This window comes from Drosophila eugracilis, unplaced genomic scaffold (assembly GCF_018153835.1).
Source record: "Drosophila eugracilis isolate 14026-0451.02 unplaced genomic scaffold, ASM1815383v1 contig_2167, whole genome shotgun sequence".
NCBI lineage: Eukaryota > Metazoa > Arthropoda > Insecta > Diptera > Drosophilidae > Drosophila > Drosophila eugracilis.
The window spans coordinates 1,609,667-1,622,907 of NW_024573052.1; the positions used below are offsets into that span (position 1 = coordinate 1,609,667).

Here is a 13,241-nt window from a genome sequence, read left to right on the forward strand (position 1 = left end):
CATCCATCCATGCCACTCATAGAAGATTGACGAGCTGCAGAGAAAAGCGAGGATGAGCCGAGTGCGTTGATCCCAAGAAGGGGCATTATTTTCGAAGATTCCTGCACTAGTGTGTGAGAATGAGTGAGTGATCTTCCCCTGCCCCTTACCCCGCCAACAAGCCGTGTGTATAAGCTAAGCTAACAACAGTCACTGTGCGTTCTCAGCCTCGATCCCCAAACCCCAAACCCCAAACCCCAAACCCCAATCCGACTCCGAATCAGAGTCAGAGTCAGTTTCCGTGTCCGTGTCCCAGCTCCTTCACTTGTACAGTCTTTCAAAGCTGCCAAACTAGGGTCCGCTGCTCTTCGCCGCGTGACTCAGTGGGTAAGAGCGAGAGAGCATCATTTTTTGGCAATACATTTTTGGTTTTCATTTTTGTTGTTGTTTTTTTTTTTGGTTTTTACATTTTTGGCAAATTTACTCAGCCGCAGAACGATGAACGAGCGGAGCTTGACGGCGAACGCTTCCTTTCTCGCTCCCTCCTTCAGGGACTGTAGTTTGAAATGTGCATGTACCCACACACACACACTCACGCTAACACACACAGAAACACACACACTGAAGAATACAAGCGGACAAAGGCAGTGGCACTGACAGTGTCTCTCTCTCCAAGCTACTTCCTAAATTTTGTGTGTTGCCCTCGCTAGGTCGCTGAGCTGCGATCGTTATATATGCACTATATTAAGTGTGCATGTGTGTGTGTGTGTGTGTGTGTGTATGAGCGATCGCTTCGGCTTGCTTGTGTGTGCGTTGAGAAACCTCAAAAAAGTTGCATTGAAGCCGTTAACCTCGGCAGCGCGTTCGTCGCCCGAGTTTGTTTTTGGAAATTATAAATGCCTTGCCGCGCTGTACCTCACTCAAGCCCCCCCCTCTCTCACCCTGTTTGGGAGGGGGTGTTAAGGGGGGGGGGCTGACATGGAAGACAGATAGAGTAAAGTCATTTGCCAAAATGTTTCCTTGGCGGCAAGACAAGAGGGGGTGGGGGCAAGAGGGCTGCAAACTACAAACACATGTGCGCCAGCAGAAGACGCAAGACCCCGTGGAGTGGTGGACTTTTGTGTGTGTGTTTGGGTTTGTTTTTTTAGTATGAGTGGCACTAAAAATTACACAAAAATTACGCAAAATAAAACAGCAGAGCTGCACTAAAATGAAAATAAACAGGCAGAAGGGCAAAGGGAGAGTGCGAAGTGAGGGGCAGGCACACAAACTCAAACTCGTTCGGGAAAGAAGATTTGTGAGTTTGCAATTTTTGGCACACACAAACGGGTTTCGATTCGATTCGTTTCGTTTCGCTGCTCTTCTTCTTGTTGTTTGGCTTCGTTTTTCGGGCATGCAACTGCCCCTGCACCACTGCCATTGTTGAGCAATTTGCGCACCACACAGCTTTCTAAGGCAATGGCAATGGCAATGTCAGTAGCTCGGCATGGGGGATATCTACTGCCTGCCGTGGGGAGGGGGAAACTCCGAGGGAGCCCGAGCTCGAGATGCCTGCCCTTAAATCATGTAAGATCGATGGGGAGTGCGACTGCAGCGGTGTGCGTACATTCTTCTTCAGGTTTTCTTTGTGGCTGCTGCTGCTGGGAGTCCGTAGAAAGTTTTTGTGCTTTGTGCGCTGATCAAAGGGCAGGCAGGCAGGCAGGCAGGGATGGGTTGGGATGGGGGGAGCGGGTGAAGCATCGTAAGATTGGGATTTGTCGACGATTTCTCTTTTGCTTTTCGACTGGCCTGGAAGATGCAACTGCGATCGCAGGAATGCAGGCAATCGATCTGTTCCCTTAGAAGACTGCATTAATTTCCAGTTCCATTTTCCATTTTCCATTTCCAGTGGCAATTGCATTTCACCTGCCTAACGGAATCAATTAAAATCGTTTATGCTAATTTTTTGTGGCCCCAGCATTTTTCATTAAGAGCTTGGTAAACATGTTAAAAAAAACCGAAAAAAAAAAAACATAAAGAAAAATCGACGCAACCACAAAAAAGTAAAGGTGGGCGTGGGCGTGGCTGACATGGCATGTGAGGAGCTTTGGCCATCGCTCAACCCTACAACTTCTACGCCTACGCCCAGGCCCAAGCCCACGTCCACGCCCACTTGCGACTCCCTCACATCCACATCCACATCCACATCCACTAACGCACGGGTCTAGCGTTACATTATATTTTTAACATTTTAAAAATGGCTGCCTTTTTGCAGCACACGCACGCAACACACACACACACACACACACACACACACACGTATGTACTGGCTGCGTGTGTATGCATTCAGACAATTTAAGCACATAAATATATATTGGATTGGAAAATGCACAAAAAGTTGCACAAAAATCAAAATAAATAACTGCGCGTAGGCATAACAATTTATTGTTTATAAAAAATCCACGAAAAACGAGGGGCGAACGAAAAAAACGGATGCCTCGGCGGCATCAGAGACCCTCTTCCTGGTCCCTCGTCCCATTCCCTCTTCCAAATTTGTTGTTGTTGTTGGCCAGAGTCGCGTTAACGTTAATATAATCCAAAAGTATAGATAAATACCCAGCCCATACAGCTTTCCCAGTTTTTCGATGGTTTTCGCTGCTGCTCATTGGAATCCTTTGTGTGGCATGCAGCAGCGCCCTTTCCCGCTAATTCCCAAAATCAAATGCGCACACACGTAGCCGCACTGCCTGTTGTCGCGGGCGTGGTGGAAACAAAAAAAAAAAAACGGTTGCGGGAGTGGGAGTGGCAGTTAGCCAAAATACGCACTTCACGGCGCGGCATATTTTCCTACCACCCAATCCACCCACCCACACACATACAGAAACACACACTCTTTTTTCCAGCTCTTTTCCGCCTGCATGTCATTTTCATAATATGCGCACATGTATTGATGCATGTACCACGCGGCGTATGTGTAATTTGTCCAGCAATCGAGCCATGCCACCCATTGACCACCCCCCACCACTCCACAGTGCAGCGGGGCCGAAAAACAAGCAAAACAAAAAGTGAAAACAACGCGAAACAAGGCGAAAAAAAAATGATGTCAGTGGAGAAAACGAGCAAAACAAACGAAACGAAAGAGCAACAAAAAGAGGAAAAATGAACCAAATAAATTGCACGTGTATGCGTACGTGTGCGTGTGTGCGTGTGCGTGTGTGTGTGATTAACAAAAATGCATTGGCCTTATGGTGGACAGTATATCCGGCCAGTATATCCACCCACTGTCACTCCCACTCCGCCTCTCTCTGTCAGCTGCATTTGCATTTTATTTTCGTGCGTGCAACGTGTGTGTGTGTGTATTGTATTTACGCATGTGTGAGTGCGTGTGTGTGTGTGTGTAGGGCCATGTACTGAGTTTTGGTAATTCTTTTTTATTATTAAACCTTTTCAGTCTTTTTTTTGACGTATATTTATTTTTTGACTTTTTCGTTTTGTTTCCTTCTGAGTCCTTTTTTTGCGTACATTATGTATTACCACACACACACACACATACATACATACACACACACAGACAGAGCAGGGAGAGTGAAACATGTTGTTGATGTTAATGTGATATTTGGGCGCTGTTGCATTACCGTTATTTCGGGCCCCGTCGTCGTACATAGACACCGTCCTTCCTTCCTTCTCCAACTCGACCGCCCCAAAATCCCCCCCATCTTCCACCCACTGCAGCTTATGTATTTTTTTTCTGCAGCTTCTCTTCTTCTTTATTACTTTTTTTATGTATTTTTTTTTGATGATTCAGTCGGTTTGGGGATACAACGAAAAATAAAAAATGTTTTTCACGCAATTTTCCAGCCGCTAACGGCAATTTGGACATCAGCACGAAAATATTGGATTGGGTTGGATGGCTGCCGGAATGGCTGATCTGCAGATTTCCTTATAGAATAGGTGCGAAGCTTGTTACTTTTTTACTTTCCATCATGCTATGCCAACAAGGGATTAAGTTCTTAAAGGACTAACTAAAGTAGTTATGACTTGAAGAAGAGTTTAGGTTTTAGATTGGGTTCTTGATATGATTAAATCAATGGAAAGGCCATAAAAATATGAACTTAGGGAAGATTTTTTTTCTTTTTCTTCTCATGAAATATTTCTTAGCCCAACTTTTGGTCTTGATAAACCTATTCTTAGATTAATATATTGCTTTAAATTAGAAAATACTAATCATTTTCATCAAAGCTTTCGTTATGGCATTGTAAGATCTATCGGGCATTAATAATCTTAGAATTTGATTTACTTTAGATTAGGTTTTACCTTAAAAAACATATTTTTTATGTTGCTAATGCTGTCTCATTGATATATTTTAATAATTTTTTCTAACTTTATTTTTAATTTATATTCCAAAACCCGATCTTAGTTTAGTTAGTTGAGTTTCTACAGCGGAGGAAAATAGCAAATGAATATTCAGATTATTCTAGTTAGAACTTTCCTATAGATTTAAGTCTAAGATAGGCGATATAAAGCCAAGATATCCCCTAATTGATCATTCTAATAACTCATAATTACCCTGTTACCCATACAATGCCTAAGCACAACTTAGTTTAGTTTAGTTTAAGGCTTAAAAAGGAGTAACAACCCTTTCTATTCACTCCAACAAAAAAACAATCCTTCCATCTCTCAATCACCTAACATTCTGCCTACCAAAGGCCACAACAATCAACAGGTTGCTAAAATGGTCCCTGAGCTAGCTAAACTAGATGTCAGAACTATTGCCAGTCAAAGCTAGTATGTGTGAATGCCAACTGCATAGTCATATTTTCACAGCACACAAATAAACACACACACAAACAGACACCCAGCAGAGCTGAGCTCGCTAGGCCTATTAAACAAACATATTACGTGGCTCCCCCTCTCATGAACACGCATACACCCAACAGCCCAATAGCCCAGCATCCCAGTTATCCTGCTCACACTCACTAGCCAAAAGCGACGCCCGAAAGCAGGCAGCAAAAAAATGCACAAACTGTATGCATATAAATGTATGTATGTGTGTGTGTTGCATGGTTGTACATGTATAGTGGCAAACGCCTAAATGTGCGGCTGTGTGAGTGCGCGCGTGTGTCGGCGGATTTTAGCGCATTTTTATATAATTTCCACTTTGTTGCCTCGTGTATGCACTTTTATTTATTTTCGTTGTTTTGTCCTCTTTTTTTTTTTTTTTTTTTTGTTAATTCGCGCTGCCACACGCCACGACCTTGCCGCACCACACCCGCCTACTGCCAGCATTAACTGCGCTGCACTTTTCCGCCGCTGCAGCGCTGCACTTTTCCACAGCACCAGCAGCGGCAGCGGACTCAGCAGCGCTGCACTTGCAGTTGCATTTTTATAATATTTGGCCTTTTATTTTTTAGTTTTTTTTTTTGTTTTGTTTTCATTTTTTTTTTTGTTGCCACTTTTTAGCTTCTTTTTTTTGTGTTTTTTGTTGCCATCCCAGGACCACACAAAAAACGCCCATAACTGGAATCGGCTCGTCGGACTGGCCGGACTGCATCATGCTGCTGCTGCTGCTGCAACAGCTACATGTGTTGCATGCGTGTGCGTGCATCCTTTTTTCGGTTTTCGGGGGTTGTTTTGTTCACGAACACACGCATGCTGCATGTGCAACGCACAGGGAAAAAACATCGAGCTGATGATTTTAAAAAATAGGGGAATGCAACGCTCTGCTCGGCCCGGCGCTCGTGTGTGTGCTGCTGCTGCTGCTGCTTCTGCTGCTGCCGCTTTCGTTCGTTCGATTTCCGTTGACTTATTTTTTAATTTTATTGGCGCCACTGACGCTGTCGACGTCGCTGTCGGCGTCAGGTGGTATGGGCATGGGTGTTACGCCGCCCACAAGTGCATCGTACTGCAGGAATTGCATTGCATTCAATGTCAGTGCATCGGGAAATTGGGAGTCGGGCTGCATGGCGAGCCGGCCGGCTGCTGCTGCAACGAGTGTAGGCCTACTAGCTGCCGCTGCTCGGGCTTTGGTTTTGTTTTGTGTTGCCTACTTTTTGTGCGCGTGCATTTATTTTCGACGCTCTTAGTCCTTTTTCCACTCTGCTTTGCTTTGCTTTTTTTCGGTTGCACTTTTTCGTGTTTTATTGGGCTTTTTTTTCTGTTTTTTTTTTGTTTTTTTTCTTTTTGTTTTTTTTGGCTAGTGTCCGGCATGCGTGCGACTGAAAGTGCGTGCGCCAGAGCGAGTTGGCTGCAGTGCTGCCTTTTTTTTTTTTTTAGCCTGCGCCTGCTTTGGTTTTTTGCTTGCCACCGCCACCGCCACCGCCACCGCCATCGCCGATGCATTTGCATCCTGGCTGGCAGTCGTGTCCTTTCCCCGACTCTCCCAACTGGCAACCACTTTGGTTTTTTCGCACTTTTTGGCACTTTTCCATTATGTGCTTCGTTTTGCGTGACTGCGACTTTTTGATAGGCCTACACATGCGTCGCTTATTTTGGGGGGATTTGAAAGGTTTGCCTATGTGCAGCGCCGCAGCTGGAAATGCAGTAGGTTTGGGGTGGCCTGGTTGATACATGGAGTGGCTATGCCGACTGTCCATTGCCGAGGATGTGAATGTGGAAGTGAATGTGGACTGGGCATTCAGTGCGTATACGTAATGCTATGTACATTTTTATTTTGGTTTTTGCTTGCTTTTTTGGAGTCTAGGCATAGCTTCACCCGTGTGTGTGATTGTTTTGCGTGTGTGAGTGTGTGTGTATGTGGTGTCCTTAACTAAATAAATATAATGAGTTGGACAGTGGGACGATGGTAGATGAAAAGGTGAAGGGAATCTGAAGGATGGAACAGGACACGGTACTAAGTTATCTTTCAGCTATCTTTTAGCTTTCTTTTAGCTATCTTTGAGCTATCTTTTAGCTATCTTTCAGCTATCTTTTAGCTATCTTTAGCTATCTTTCAGCTATCTTTTAGCTATATTTTAGCTATTTTTTAGATATATTTCTATTATTTTTTAGCCATCTCTCAGGTATCTTTCAGCTATCTTTTAGCTATCTTTCAGGTATTTTTTTCTATCTTTCAGCTAACTTTCAGCTATCTTTTAGCTATCTTTTAGCAATCTTTCAGCTTTATTTTAGCTATCTTTCAGCTATCCTTTAGCTATCTTTCAGATATCTCTCAGCTATCTTTCAGCCATCTTCAAGCTATCTTAATCTGCACCTAATCAGGAGTATAGTTTGCAGAATGTTACTCCTTACAATAGAGATAAAAGTTAATTTCAAATTCATCAATAGAAATGATAAACATCCATCAACATCCACTCCTTTCCATAGTTTCTACTTTATAGTTAAGTTCTAAATGAATCTCAAACACATTCCCCCAAAATCAGTTTCCGATTAATCACTACCCTTGTCCCAATGTCCAGCTCAATGCCCATTGGTATTGAAAGGGTTCGGGGGGTTTGGCTGGATGTTAGCCAAAAGAAAATAAAAATAAAAATCCGCAATAAAAGCATCGAACTTTTTTCTCATTTGAAATTGCATTTTTGTTAGTTTTTCCTTTTTTGCCTATATATTTTATATAAATATCTATGTGGACCCGCTGCTGATGCTGCCTCTGCTGCTGATGCTGATGCTGATGCTGCTGCATTCCCTGCACGCATATTATGCCTACGTGTGAGTGACTGTGTGTGTGTGTGTGTTGGTGGCACTGCAACTGCAACTGCAACTGGTGTTTGTGCATTATTTCTATATAAACGAATATAATATAAAAAGACTGTGCATTCGCCGATTTCTTTTAATTTTTTTCTGCATTTTTTCTGTGTTTTTTTTTTAATGATTTTCTTTTTTTTATTGAAGCTACGCAGCAGCGACGCCGGCGTTGACGTCAACGAAGGCTCATAGGCCGAAAAAGGACGAAAGCGTCGCTCATTTGCCACGCATCTGTGTGAGTATCAGCGCGTGTGTGTGTGTGTGTGTGCGTTGGGGCGCAGAGGGGGTGGGGCGGGCAAAGTGCACACATATTTTTATAGGGTTTCGATTGCATTTTTTAATTTTTTAGCTTCTTTTTTCCGATTGCATGTGCTGTGTGTGTGTGTGTGTGTGCCTTTGTGTCTCTGTGTGTGTGTGTGTGTGTGTCAGTGTTGCCGTGTATTTGGATTACGCTTTGTAGCTTCGTTCCGCGCCCTTTCCCTTCCAGCCCCCGCACCTTTCACCCTCTCCTTTCCTTTCGTACATGCACTGCCCAGTTTTTGGTTTTCTTTTTTTTTTTTTGTGCAGTTCGTATGCCCATATGTGTGTGTGTGTGAGTGTTTTTTTGTGAGCGATTTTTGCATTTTTGCAGTTTGTTTTGGGCAGATTTTTATTTTTCGGCGACCAGTCCCGTCTCGTCCGACAGAGACAGCAGTAGCGGGAGCAAGTGAGATAGAAAGCAGGGAGTAGGCAGAAGGCAGCAGGCAGAAGGCAGCAGGAGCAGGAGCTTGACCAGGTCCGGCTGAGCCTGAAGTAGGGGTAGTCAGCAGTAGTCGGGCTCCGTTCAGGTCAGCGCCTATGTGTGCGTGTGCGTGTATGTGTATGTGTGTGTGTGTGGCCTGGAGAAATGATGACCAGCGACGACGCTGGCAACGATGATGATGATAATGATGATGGCCATGATGATGATGATGTTGGCTCATTACGAGCTGCCTGCATATTATGTGCAGGCCAGCGGTGCAGCGGCTCAGAACCGACTTTGCCGTTGCCGTTGGAGCATTGACAACTGCAGGCCGTCACACATACACACACACACACACACATATATATATATAGTTACACATACATATATAGAGAGATACGAAAACATAGAGGACGACAGCGCCAAATTCTGAAGCTGAAACTGAAGCTGAAGCTGAAGCCTCAGTCTCAGCCAGCGGCGACTGCGACAGCGACGTTGATCTCAAAAACACATTTTCTGGGCAACATTATTTTTCGTATAGTTCGGATCCATTTAGATGAACATCAGTTAGCTATCGGATTGGACGTGCGTCGTTCTAAAGAGCCAACCAACCAAGAACCAGAACCAGAGCCAGCCCAAGTCAACCCAAGTCAAAATCAACCAAGCCATCCATCGCCAGACCGAAGTGAAGTTTAGTTCAGAGTTCAGTTCAGTTTCACCCAGTTATCAAGCCAGTACAGTTCAGAGTTCGAGGTTCGTTCCAAAGGACAAGGAACAAGGAACAGGACGAGCCTAGACATTAGTGCCACAGCCAAGTGCCAGTGCAATGCCAGAAACAATCCGCCGCACCCTCAAGTGGAGCGAGCAACGTGCCCCCGCCCCGCCTTTTTTGTTCAAGTGCTGAGAAACTGTTTTTTTCAAGTGATTCACAACTCAAATCAATCGCTGCATTAAGTGACAAACTAACCTAATGAAAAAAAACTCACAACAAGATCAAAAGATACAAAGATCCAAAATCCAAGAACCAAAAATCAAATCCAAGTCAAATCCACACAACAAACTGAGACCCAAGAAGTGCGTGAGTGCAAGCAACAACCAAGTTCAATATTAGGAGAGTTCACCGTCGTTTTAACCAGCACAGGACACGCTCTCGTCATCGTCCAGGACACCCACAAGCAGGTAGGTTCCCTCTTGCCTTTGTTTTTTAGTTTTTTTCTCTTTTTATCATTCTCCCGCTGTTAACTCCTCATCATCCGCGTACTAACTCCTGTTTGGCGTCAGAAATTACAAAGTTATAACAACAATAACCAGGGGAAGCAAAACATTCACTTTATCATTTTTAACACTTGGCCACGTCGGGCCCGGGCAAAAAAGGGAGCTTCCGTTTTTGCTCCTGCCAGGGATGCAGGGACCTTGCCAAAGGATGTTCCAACCAAAAAGGCTACACAAAAAAACTGTAGCACCAACTAAAACGGCGCTTAGCACACACACACACACACACGAAGCTTGCCTTTTTCCATCTGGCCCATGAACAACCCGCCACCTCTCCCCTTAGACTTACACGGATCCATGGTCCTAGTCCATGGTCCTGGTGCAGCCACGAGGCATAGACATAGACAGGGACCACCACCACCACCAACACACACCACACACCACACACCACACACATGCACTCCCGTCGAGGGGTGCAACAAAAAAGTGCAAACAAAGACAAAGTCAACAAAGTTTGCCTGTGTGCCAGGCTGTGTACGATGGCGAGGGCGGGCCTGAAAAGAGGCGGCAAAGTGTCCAAGAGTCAATTGCCCAACAATCGCCAGGGTCCCTACACCCCACAATCCTCTCCCTCTTCCTACTTCTAACTGTGTGTGGTTTGAGTTGGCCGATTGGCGGTTGAAGGGAAGCCTAGCAGGGGCCTTGCAACGGCGGACGGGGGGCAACCACTAATGTCCGCCATTTAATTTCAATTTGCGCGATGTGCTCTAAATCGCAGCTTATTAATTAGGCGCGTGTTTAATGAAAGCCAAGTGAAAATGAAAATGCGGCTGAGCAAGGTGGGATCAAGGCTAGGAGCTGCAGGTCAGCAGTCAGCGGGGTTTTTTTGTTTTCTGTATTAAAGTTGGTTAAAGTTCATTGTAGGAAGTGTCGAAGGTGAAGTGATCTTTTGAATTGGAAATTATCTTTAAAGTAAACTCTCTTATAAGGTAGTAAATAATCTTAGTAAGAAACTACTGGTTCCCCTTGATACTAACTAGAAACCAGAAACTCTAAGAAGGAACTTTCTGATAATCTACTTAAGCTAATGAAAAGTCGATCTAACTTTTATAGTTCCTAATAAAGATTCAATATTCATTTCATTAACTTAATTCCTATACATAAACCTTGTTAAATATCGAATATTTGTTGGTGGTTTACCAAAATATAGAAGTTAACCCTTGATGGATCTTACCTTCCCTCAATTTATGTTCAAAAACTTGACAAAAAGCGTTTTTTAGCTTTCTTTTCTTTAGTAATCTTTAAAGAAATCATTTCTTCAAACAAGTTTACCATCAATCGCAGTTCTTTATCTAACTTAACCATAACTTAACTTAACTTTAAAACTATCATTAAGGTTAAAACTAACTTAATAACTCAAAATTCATTATAAATTCAAGCTTCTGTTACAGTTTTCTTTCCTAAAAAACATTTTCTACCCAACTAAACCCTTAAAGTAGCCTCAAAACATAATCTGTGCCTAGTCTAAGGATATTTATCTTAACTTTTAATGCTAAAAAAAAGAGTGCCAGCCAAGCCAAGTAGATTTCCCATCACCTTAACCGCGAACAATGAAATGTTTAAAGTTCAAAGTCGATGCACAGACACACACACACACACTCACTCCTCACCAATTGTGCGAAATTTCACTTCCTACTTCTACTTTTGTGCAAACACACTCCCCCACTCCCTTCCCTGCCACGCCCAACGCTGCCACAGAGAGATCTCTCAACAACGATCGGCCTGCAAATTCCAGTGAAAAAATTGACGCGGTCTCTCAAATTGGGACTGCAATTTTTTGTTTTTAGGCAAAGAGCAGGCGGTTCAATGACCCAACCAGAAACCAAACAACAAAACACACACACACACACACAACGCTCGCTTGCGCACACACACACACACACACACGCGCTCGTACTGAATCCAAACAAAAGCCCAAAAAACCGAAACCAAAACCAAAACAAAACAACAACAAAAAGCTGCACTAAAAGCCTTCAGATTCTTAATAAGTGCGAGGAGAGTGTGTTGGTGGTGTGTGCGAGCGATCGAGGCAGAGGAAAGCGTTGCAGTTGCCAAAAATGAGCTGAGCAGAGCAGAGGAGAACACACATGCAAAGATCCCCCCAGAAAACAAGACCCGAAACAGATTCACACAGACACAGACACACGGACAAAGTTGCGAAAAATATCAAATAGCAAATTACTCATGCGAAGAGGGACTCTGGGGTGGGGTGGGGTTGGGATGGTTCTTTGCTGTGCTGAAGAGTTGCAAGATGAAGGGGCGGCATTAAGAAGGAGAGTTTAGAAAGCAAACTTGTAAAATTGCCAAAAACTCGAAAGAACAACCGATCTGCGAGAGGCTTCCAACAAAGAGTAGAGCATGCCCTCAGCCCCCCAAGGATCTGCCTTTAACCCTCTTCCAATTTTAGAACAAGTTACGTGCTAAATCATTGCCTCATGCTGTCGGGATCATCATCATCATCATCATCATTCCTTGGGCACAGCCAACATATGGCGCCGAGATTGTAGGACTGCCCCGGCGGAACTCCTGGACTGTCATTAAAGTAATTATTAAGTATACGCCACATGGCAGTTAGGTCTTTATTAGCCTGAGAGCTCTTCTTATTATTAGAAGGCATGCATAGTCGGCATGGCATGGCATGGTAGAAGAACTCCTCACTGGCTTCCCATAAGTATCAAAACCGTATTCACCGATCCTCAACATGTCATAACCGCTTAAAACGGGCAGGTATAGCAGTATAGCCGCCTCTACGTTGCAAATGCAAAATAATGCAACGAACCTTGTATCCGGTTAGACTAGAATTTCGGGTATTAAATGACACAGCAACAACAACAACAACAACAACAACAACATTCGGCCAAGGGAAGGCCAAACTAAACTGGCGAAACTGTTTCCATACAGCAAATAAAACGCAGTAAAAAAACATGTACTAAATATATATATATATAGTATATAGTATATATACAGATGTCTCTGCCTATATAGCAAACGCCTACGAAAAAATGCGCAACTGCATAGGCCAAGGGAAAGCGGTGGGGGTCCAGGGGGCGGGAGGTGAGTGGAAGAATCACCAGAAGAGCGGCACTTGTATGCCTTCACACTCACACCCTTGCAGCAGGATCGCAGTGCATGAGTGTGTGTGTGCGTGTGTGTGTGTGTGCGACTGACTATTCAGTTTGTGCGCTACAAAAGTCAAAAAAAAAGAGAAACAACAACAACAACGCCAAGTTCTGTGTGTGTTTTTTTATTTTTTGGCAGTCATTGACCCCCGACCAACGACTCGAGCGAGCGAGCGATCATGGCCAAGGCGGCGGCGGCGGCAGAGGAGCGGCAGAGGCGATGTAGAAAGATAGCAAACAAGTTAAACAGAGAACGATAGTCGTGCGTTTGTATGTGTGAGTGTGTGTGTGTGCATGTATGGGTATGCACATGCACATATAAATTCGCATGCCGTGCTGGTGATCTCACCAAGCAGCGACGCTCAACGCTCAACGCTCTCCACTCTCGTTGCTCGTTCTCGGCTCTCCTCCACTTTCTTTTGGGGGAAGCTTTCAGGCGGTACAGGGTGCTTAGATGCGTCGGAGCATTG

At 44.2% G+C, this 13,241-nt stretch overlaps 2 protein-coding genes across 2 annotated transcripts in view; one reads left to right on the forward strand and one right to left on the reverse strand.

Annotated features, from left to right (window-relative positions):
• The window catches only part of LOC108102435 (mucin-5AC), a 73,930-nt gene that overhangs the window by 13,518 nt on the left and 47,171 nt on the right, over nt 1-13,241 (reverse strand). The gene's annotated exons all lie outside the window — the stretch shown is intronic.
• The window catches only part of LOC108102436 (broad-complex core protein), a 94,529-nt gene continuing 87,618 nt past the window's right edge, over nt 6,331-13,241 (forward strand). Inside the window, exon 1 of the mRNA XM_017207415.2 lies at nt 6,331-9,559. The gene's annotated coding sequence lies outside the window, so the exon portion shown is untranslated. The remainder of the gene's footprint in view (nt 9,560-13,241) is intronic.